Here is an 8,131-nt window from a genome sequence, read left to right as displayed (position 1 = left end):
ATGATAATAGTTTCCTGTATGATTTAAACTAGATACAGAATTAAAATTCATGATAACCACAGCATAGAGGTAAGAATGGAGGGGTTTAAAGTGTTCAATGAGTTATCACCACACACCTGTTAGAGTGGCTATTATTTGAAAAAAGACAAAAAATAACAAATGTTGGTAAGGATGTGAAGAAAAGGGAACACTTCTGCACTGTTGGTGGGAATGCAGATTGGTCCATTGGTACAGCTACTATGGAAAACAGTTATGGAGGTTCCTCAAAAATTAAAAATAGAGCTATCAGATGACCTAGCAATTTCACTTCTGGGTGTTTATCTAAAGAAAACAAAAATACTGACTTGAAGAGATATATGCACCCCCACATTCACTGCAGCATTATTTACACCAGCTAAGATATGGAAACAACCTAAGTGTCAACTGATGGATAAATGGATAAAGAAATCATGATATATAGAAATAGAAATAGTTATAGATACATAGAAGGGAATATTATTCCACCATAAAAAGGAATGAATTCTTGCCATTTGTGACAACATGGATAGATCTTAATGGCATTACACTAAATGAAATAAGTCAGACAGAGAAAGACAAACACCATATGATCTCTCTTATATATGAAATCTACAAGAAAAGCAAAGCAAGCTCATAGATACGAGAACAGATGGGTGGTTACCAGAGGTGGAGGGTGAGGGGCAGAACAAATGGGTGCAGAGGGTCAAAGGGTGAAAAGAATTTTTAAATAAGGTGTTCTAAAGTCTTCGCATTGGCCAAGATAAGGTAAAAGTGTTAATTTCTAAACCATGATAAGTCAATGTACATGTTTTCATCTCTGGGTAAGCACTAAAGCAAGCAAACAAAAACAGTAAAGAAATATATAACTGTATATAATGTATAGTCTAGGGTAGTTCATGTTTTCCAAAGATGGTCACAACAATATCTTTCACATGCTTTTTTATAACATGACCTTGTCCCCCACTGATAAATTATAGACTCTATTTCTGGGTGGGCCCTGTGACTCCTTTGACTGGTAGGATATGACAAAAGTGATGTCAAACCAAGTCCAGGAAAGCTGTGAACTGAATTGACAGCATCCACCTCTGCCTCATAGAAGCCAGTCTTCACGTAAAAAGTGAGATTATCCTAAATAACTGTGCAGTGAGAAGGACAAGCAAATTAAAGAGACTCTACTGAATGAGATGTCATGTGTGGAGAGAGAGAAAAACAAAAGAGAGAGAGAAAGAGAAGCCAAGGAACACAGTGGCATCAGGTATACGAGTAAAGAAGCCATCTGAGAAGTTGATCCTACAGCTGTGCCATGGGAATCGGACATGAGCTAAGTCCTGCTCGAGTCTCTGACTTACAAATCGTGACCAATCTACAATGATTATTATAAGCCATTAAGTTTTGGGGTGGATTATTATGCAACAATAGATCATCAGAACAGCTACCAAGCTAGGAAGTCGGGTGAGGAATGAAATAATAACTATTCTAATCAACCCACTGAAAGGCAAGAAAGATGGGAGTAGAAAGAACACAGTAAGAAGGCAGATTTAAATCTCAATGTACCAGCAATTACATTAAATGAACCAAATGTCTCAGTTAAAAGACAAAAAAAAGAAAAAGAAAAAATCACCAGCCAAATTTACAAAAAACAAATACATGATACTTAAGAGAGATGACATCGAAAATACAAAGACATACAAAGACTGAAAGAAAAACCATGGGAAAATATATGGAATCCAAACACTAACCAAAAAAAAAAAAAAAAATACTGTGACTATTTTAATATCAGGGAAAGTGAAACTTGAGGCAAAAAGCATTTTTAAAGATAAAGAGGGATACTTCACAATGATAAAATGTTCAACTCATCAGAAAGAAAAAGTATTTAAAATTTGTATGCATATAATAATACATTGTTAAAATACATGAAACAAAAATTTAAAGCACCTCAACAAATAATGGATGAGTCCACAATCAGACTGGGGGGGTTTTAAATACTTTGAGAATAAATTAGTTAGCTCATTTATTCGTTTAACCTCTCTTTTGGATTCTCATTCAACAAATAAGAACTGTGCTGGATGATTGCTGTGGGTGTTACACAATCTCTACTGAAGAAATCATTCTAAGTGATGATTCACCATTCTCTTTGTTTAAGCCAAAGAAATTAAGATAAGGCCCAAGTTTCATCTGAAATCTTAAGGTTTCCACCCATCTTCTGCCTAGATTTTATTAACTGATAAATTTTTGGAGAAGTTGGAGAAAGGCCAGCTGTCTAGAGTCTCACAGAGATAATTTTCCACATCAACCTATCTATGGACTTACAAGACTATCTCAGTTGAAAAAAAAATTCCTAATATGTATTTAGCAGGAGTGAAGCACTATATTACAATGAGGTAACCAACAGATCAGAAACTGAATTATCATCCAAAACACACCAGCCCATTCTGCAGAGCAGATAGGCAGATCTGACTCCTCCGTGGCCCAGTTTTCTCCATTACCCCATGGTGATAATAATTTACTTCTCAATAACAATCATTACAGGGCTTATACAGATATTCAATTAGCAGCCAGATGATCCCATTTTCCTCTATTCTGCTCGTCGATAACACTATATGACAGTTCTGCTGCATTTGAATCATCTGTTTAACACATTTGTTCACAATGCTTTAGCTCTGTTTACACCATTCTGTTCCTTTGGGATCAAGGATTGTTTTACTATTGACTATGGGCCCTCAGGAATATGGTCCCTAGTCTTATCTTGATAAGAGAGCATTGTGTCTTATCTCAACCAGAAAGGTAAACATTCAGAAGACATCGACTTCATAGTCCTACTTGGTAACATTTTTGCTTATCTAGGTATGCTTATCATGCGTACTGCATGAACGTTTCATTTTGAGCATTGTTTTAAATGTTCTGGTATTGAGATGAATATAGACTCCTGGCAGCTAGACCGAGTACTGGCAGTCTATCACCCTCCGTCTCATGCAGGTCTCTAAATAGAGTCTGGACAAATCTGTGCAGCTGCTCCTGCCAAGTCTTTCCACCAGGACTGTTACCATCACTCCATGCTCCTGATTCTCAGCCAACAGTACATTTATTTAAGTCTGCTAAATTAAAATGGAGGAACAGGTTTTTTGCTTATCTGCCAGAAAAGCACTAAGGGTTATTCATTGAAGCAGTCAGAGGAAATCTTCCTACAGAATACCTGTCGATGGGATAGCTTGCTGAGGTAGAACAGCGCTTCTGAAGAGGATGATGACCTCTAGCTTCTAAAATCTCTAGTACCTCAGCTCTCCAGAATATCATTTACAAAGCTAATATACTGTTTCCTCAGTTTCTAACCCCAATCTATGGGTAAATGCATCCGTTTTGCTCAGTTTGATTACCTTTACTCAGAAGCCAGCCTGCTCACCATATAGAAGCAGTGTCTATTTCACACTGGCAAGAAGGATGAGTCTCCCCTGATGATAGTTAATACTCTTCACTGGGCTGGGTCTTGTCTTTGATCTGCTGACACAATTGATCTTGAATTTATTTCTATTGGTTCTGATGCATCCTGTTTTGAAATTTCTCACTAGGCTTTGTTTAACTCTCTTGCTTGTCGTTTTATGTCTGACCTCTGAACGCCCCTGAGGGGCGTGATTTCCACTCTCCATCCCCTTTTCTCTTTTTTCTTATCTTTTAAGCTGATTTAGCAAGATCTTCAGGTAGTGTTTTAGAAATAATGTGTGTGTAGGGGGTAGGGGTGGGAGGAGAGCTGCAGTGGTAGAGAAGCAATGGTATTATATTGCACACAAGCAGGTTACATTTTTAAATGTCTATCATATCCCCAGGGAATCTTTGGAGGGCTTCTGCTTAGGGCAGCTGTGTATTTTCCACATCTTAAGAGCAAGCTAACTAAACAGCCATTTAATGTTGTGATTCAATTCTGCTGCTTTTATTGTAGCTTCCTGAGATTCAAAGATACCTGTAGTCTATGCATGGTGCTACTGAAATTTTAGTTCTACAGAGTAAAATAATGCCTTAACTTTGTGTAGTACTTTAAAATTTTAAATCTACATCAGTGCTCATATGAGTTTCAGTGCAACCTTGCATATTGGTAAAATAGGAATAGACCTGGAAACACAGGTAACTCAGAAGGGTCAACAGGAGTCTCTCCAGAAGGCCAGGCCCTCCTCCTCTTCTCTCCTTCTCAGCAGAAATGAATAATAATCTGTGTCCTGTGCCTGAAAAGAATCGTAAGCCAACTGAAATGCAGAGGCCAAAATGAAAAATTTCCTGCCTAGAGCTTTGTACTCTGTCTTCAGTTTACAAACTACCCTGCCCTAATGGGGAGCAGAAAGATGAGCCACCTCCTTTGCTTCAGTAAACAAATCACGAGGAGGGGGCTGTAGTTAGATGCACATTTCCAGGGCCTTGATGGATAATTAGCCAAGGGACTATCATTAAGGTTAAATGACCTCCCTCAGTTCAATTTCCTTGCATTGTATATCGTTGGAAATAGATCCTCTGGGTCTAGGAAGCTATTTTAGGGTCGCTGCTGTTATTCGAAAGGGTCAGTCCCATAGCTCACCTCTATGTTGGCTTAACTGATGAATTAACAACTGCTTCTAAATGACTCAGGGATAGGGTCCATTTCCCGGGCCAGGCCATGGGAACCAAGCGCTAAGGAGAGTTCATCAACAAGCTAAGCAGATTAGCCAGAAAGGAACTACCACGTGCTGGTACAAGTAAGAGCACAGCTTCTGGGAACAGCAGGTAGGAAAATGGAGCCAGCTATGGAGGGGAAAGCAACTCACGAAGATGCCATGAAAAATCACCTGTCTCCTAAAATTACAGCTAAACAGCATGTTAGGGAATTTAAGGCAGGTTCTTATGCAGATGGGGACTTCCTCTTTTTTTTGCACCTGCTGTCAGTAAGCATTAGACCACAAACATCAGCAAACATTGATTAAGCATATTGCCTTGATGAAACTTCAGGCGAAAGAAGAAAGCGGTTCAGCAGCTCCAAAGCCCAGAAGACAAATTACTCTTGGTACAGCAATTAGAATGGGCAAGATGGCTGCACCTTTTTCAAAAAGCACTCTGACCTTGGTTCTGTAGATAATCTAATAATAGCTGGTATGACTTTAGAGAAAGCAGTAGTACTCCTATTATGGTTTGTAATTTTTCAAAGTATTTCAGCTTTATAAAATGCCACATGACCACAACTATAAAAGTCAGTCTATTTTTAAGATACACCTTAGATTGGATGCTTTAAACTAGTTTGCATCAAGAAATATGTGGTATATTAAGTGAAATAAGAAAGACTTAGGGACCCAGCATTCCTGCACTTCCTGTAGTCATGTCCATCCTGAGCTGGGTTTTCTGTTAATTTCCATGAGCAGGTCGATAATATGAATGCTTCACAAGCAACTTTAAAATGCATTAGCCATTTAGAATTCATTTCTTCCGTGTTCTTTCTACTCCTTTTGATCATGCAGCTGCAGTTGGGCTGTGAGTACAAAATAACAACATTCTCCATTGAGAGGACCTATGTATGCAGTGCTGGCAATGAACACAAGTAAATTCCAGCTTACTTCTAATTTGAACACACCAAGCTGAATACGAATGTGAGTAAAAGTAAGGCTGCACAAGTTTGTGTCTGTGTGCTTGTGTGTGTTGTGCAGCTAGCCTAAAATGGACCATTTATTCTGAAGTCTGTAATGCTTCTTTCCTTGAAGTGGAAGGAAAATAAAATTCATGTTTATAGTGCATTTATTATGTGTCAGGCTTTGTGCTGGTCCGAATCAGAGCAGCCTAGTGCTTAGACATGCGGCCTCTGAAGTCAGGCTGCCTTGGTTGAAATCCTGACTCTGCCATTACTAGGATGTAACATTAGAAACATGCTTAACCTCTCTAAGCTCCTGTTTCCTAACCTGAGAAACATGAAGATCAATGGAACTTACTTCATAGGATTATTGGGATGATTCAGTGAGATAAATTATGTAAAGTACCTAGCACAGGGTCTGGCACATATTAAAGCTCAATAAATGAGATACTATATGATATGAGATATTGTAACATACAATAATGACAACAATCCTATGAAGTGCATACTGTTAGCTCCATTTTACAGCTAGGATGACAGAGGCTAAAGGGAATAAATGGACATATCCATAATTTCAAAACTAGTAATGATCTCAGCCATGAAAAAAATTAAATGGATTTTCAGTGAAGGAACAACTATATTCACTAGGGGAAGGCTAGCTGCTGTAACAAATAAACCTCGTTTTTGAAAGTTCATACACAACACAAATGCACTTCTCCCACGTAACTTTTGATAGTGTGTGTTCCTAGTTGGCAAATGACCCTGTTCCTTGCCATGACTCACACATGTAGGCTTCTTCCATCTGGGAGTTCTGCCTTCCCCCAAGGCCATGAAGTCATTTATATCCAGCTAGCACAAGGGGACAGAGGTCATGGAAAAGGCATCATGACTTTTAAAAGGCCTTGGCTCATCAGACATCACTTCTGCTATTAGACTGGTAAGAACTAGTCACCTGGCCGCATCTAGATGCAGAAGGTACTAGGAAATGTAGTCCCTGTCCAGGCAGCTGCTTCCCAGTGACAACACTAGTCTATGTAAGGGGGAATACAGTGTCAACATAATACAGGGTTCATTCCCTGCTATCAGTGGGTCAAATGTTAGCATCTTTAAATATGATAGACATTATTTGATTTTACTTTCCACTTACTTCATAAAAATTTCTCCAAATTAAAATTGTATTCCTCTTCTGCCTGTCATTTTCCTTATTTTTCGCCAAAGGAATTTCAGATCAATCTAGGGCAGGGCTTGAACAACAGTCTTCATGGGCCAAGGTAATTGTGTGATGCTAAGTCTGATGGAGAAAAGAGCAAGAGGAATCCGGCCAGCTCAATTTATAGCCCGAAGCTTGTGGGTTTGTTATGTGTGTGATTTTCTGGGCTTCAAATATTGATAAGGGCTATCAAATGAGTCCATCTTAAAAAAAAAAAAAAGTTAAGAGTCTTGTGCTGACTGTGAACTAGAGAGATTCAGCATTGAGTAGCTAGTATTAATCCACAGAAAAACATACTAAATGCCTGAAAGTGGAGTTCGGCTAATTAAATAATGAATAATTAAACATGACCACACGTATAATCAATGACCCGTGTTTCAGTTATCTGTTGCTGTACAAGGAACCACTTCCAAACAGTGGCTTTTAAATAAAAACCATCTATTACCCTCACTAGTCAGTGGGTTGACTGGGCTTATCTGGGAAGTTCTGCTCTTCATCGTGTCAGCTGGGGCCATGGTCATGTGTGGACTTGATTGACCTGGAAAATCCAAGCTGTCTCCTATGACTGGTGCCTTGGTGGAGACAGCTAGCAGACTGGGTCCAGCTAGGATACTGGGACAGTTGGGTGCTCCCTATCTTCCCATGTCACCTCCAGGCCTGTCCCTCTCCATACAGTCTCTCCACGTGTCCCCATGTGATTTCTCCAGCAGAGTAGCCACAGTTTTAATATGGCAGCTCAGGATTCCCAAAAGCACAGAAGTGGAGGCTGCCAAGACCTCCCAAGCTTTAGTCCCAGGATTAGCATAAGGTCATTTCTGCAGAATTCTATTGAATAAAGTGAGGCACAGGTGCAGCCCAGGTTCAATGCTCTGGAATCATTAACGGATCTCTACTAGGAGGTATGGCCCACCATCTAGGAAGCTGTTTGAGCAACCTTAGCTCAACAATGAGAAAAAGCACCGTGTTATAGTCCAGGTCTAGCACTGCTAAGAAATTTGATATATTTGGCCTCTCATCTTTCCCTTTCAGCTTAATCTTCCCCTAGAGCCCGTTTTGCAGGGGAGCACTATGGCTCCATAGATTCCTGATCTCAGAGTCAGAAAGGGCAGGCGGCGGTAATCTGAGCTGTGATGATACAACTTAATTCCACTTATTTAGAGGTGGTTCTCTCACTGTTCTACTTTTAGATGACTGAAGAGGTGCATTCACAAAGTTGAGGAAAGTAGAACTAGAAAATGGGGAGGGCCAGACAGTCAAAATAATCCCTTAACAAATGGGACGGCAGCTGTGGCAAGGCCACGGAGTGATGCTACAGGCCGGGGGAA

This window comes from Camelus bactrianus, chromosome 3 (genome assembly GCF_048773025.1).
Source record: "Camelus bactrianus isolate YW-2024 breed Bactrian camel chromosome 3, ASM4877302v1, whole genome shotgun sequence".
In the NCBI taxonomy this organism is placed as follows: domain Eukaryota; kingdom Metazoa; phylum Chordata; class Mammalia; order Artiodactyla; family Camelidae; genus Camelus; species Camelus bactrianus.
This window is presented reverse-complemented; position numbering follows the sequence as displayed.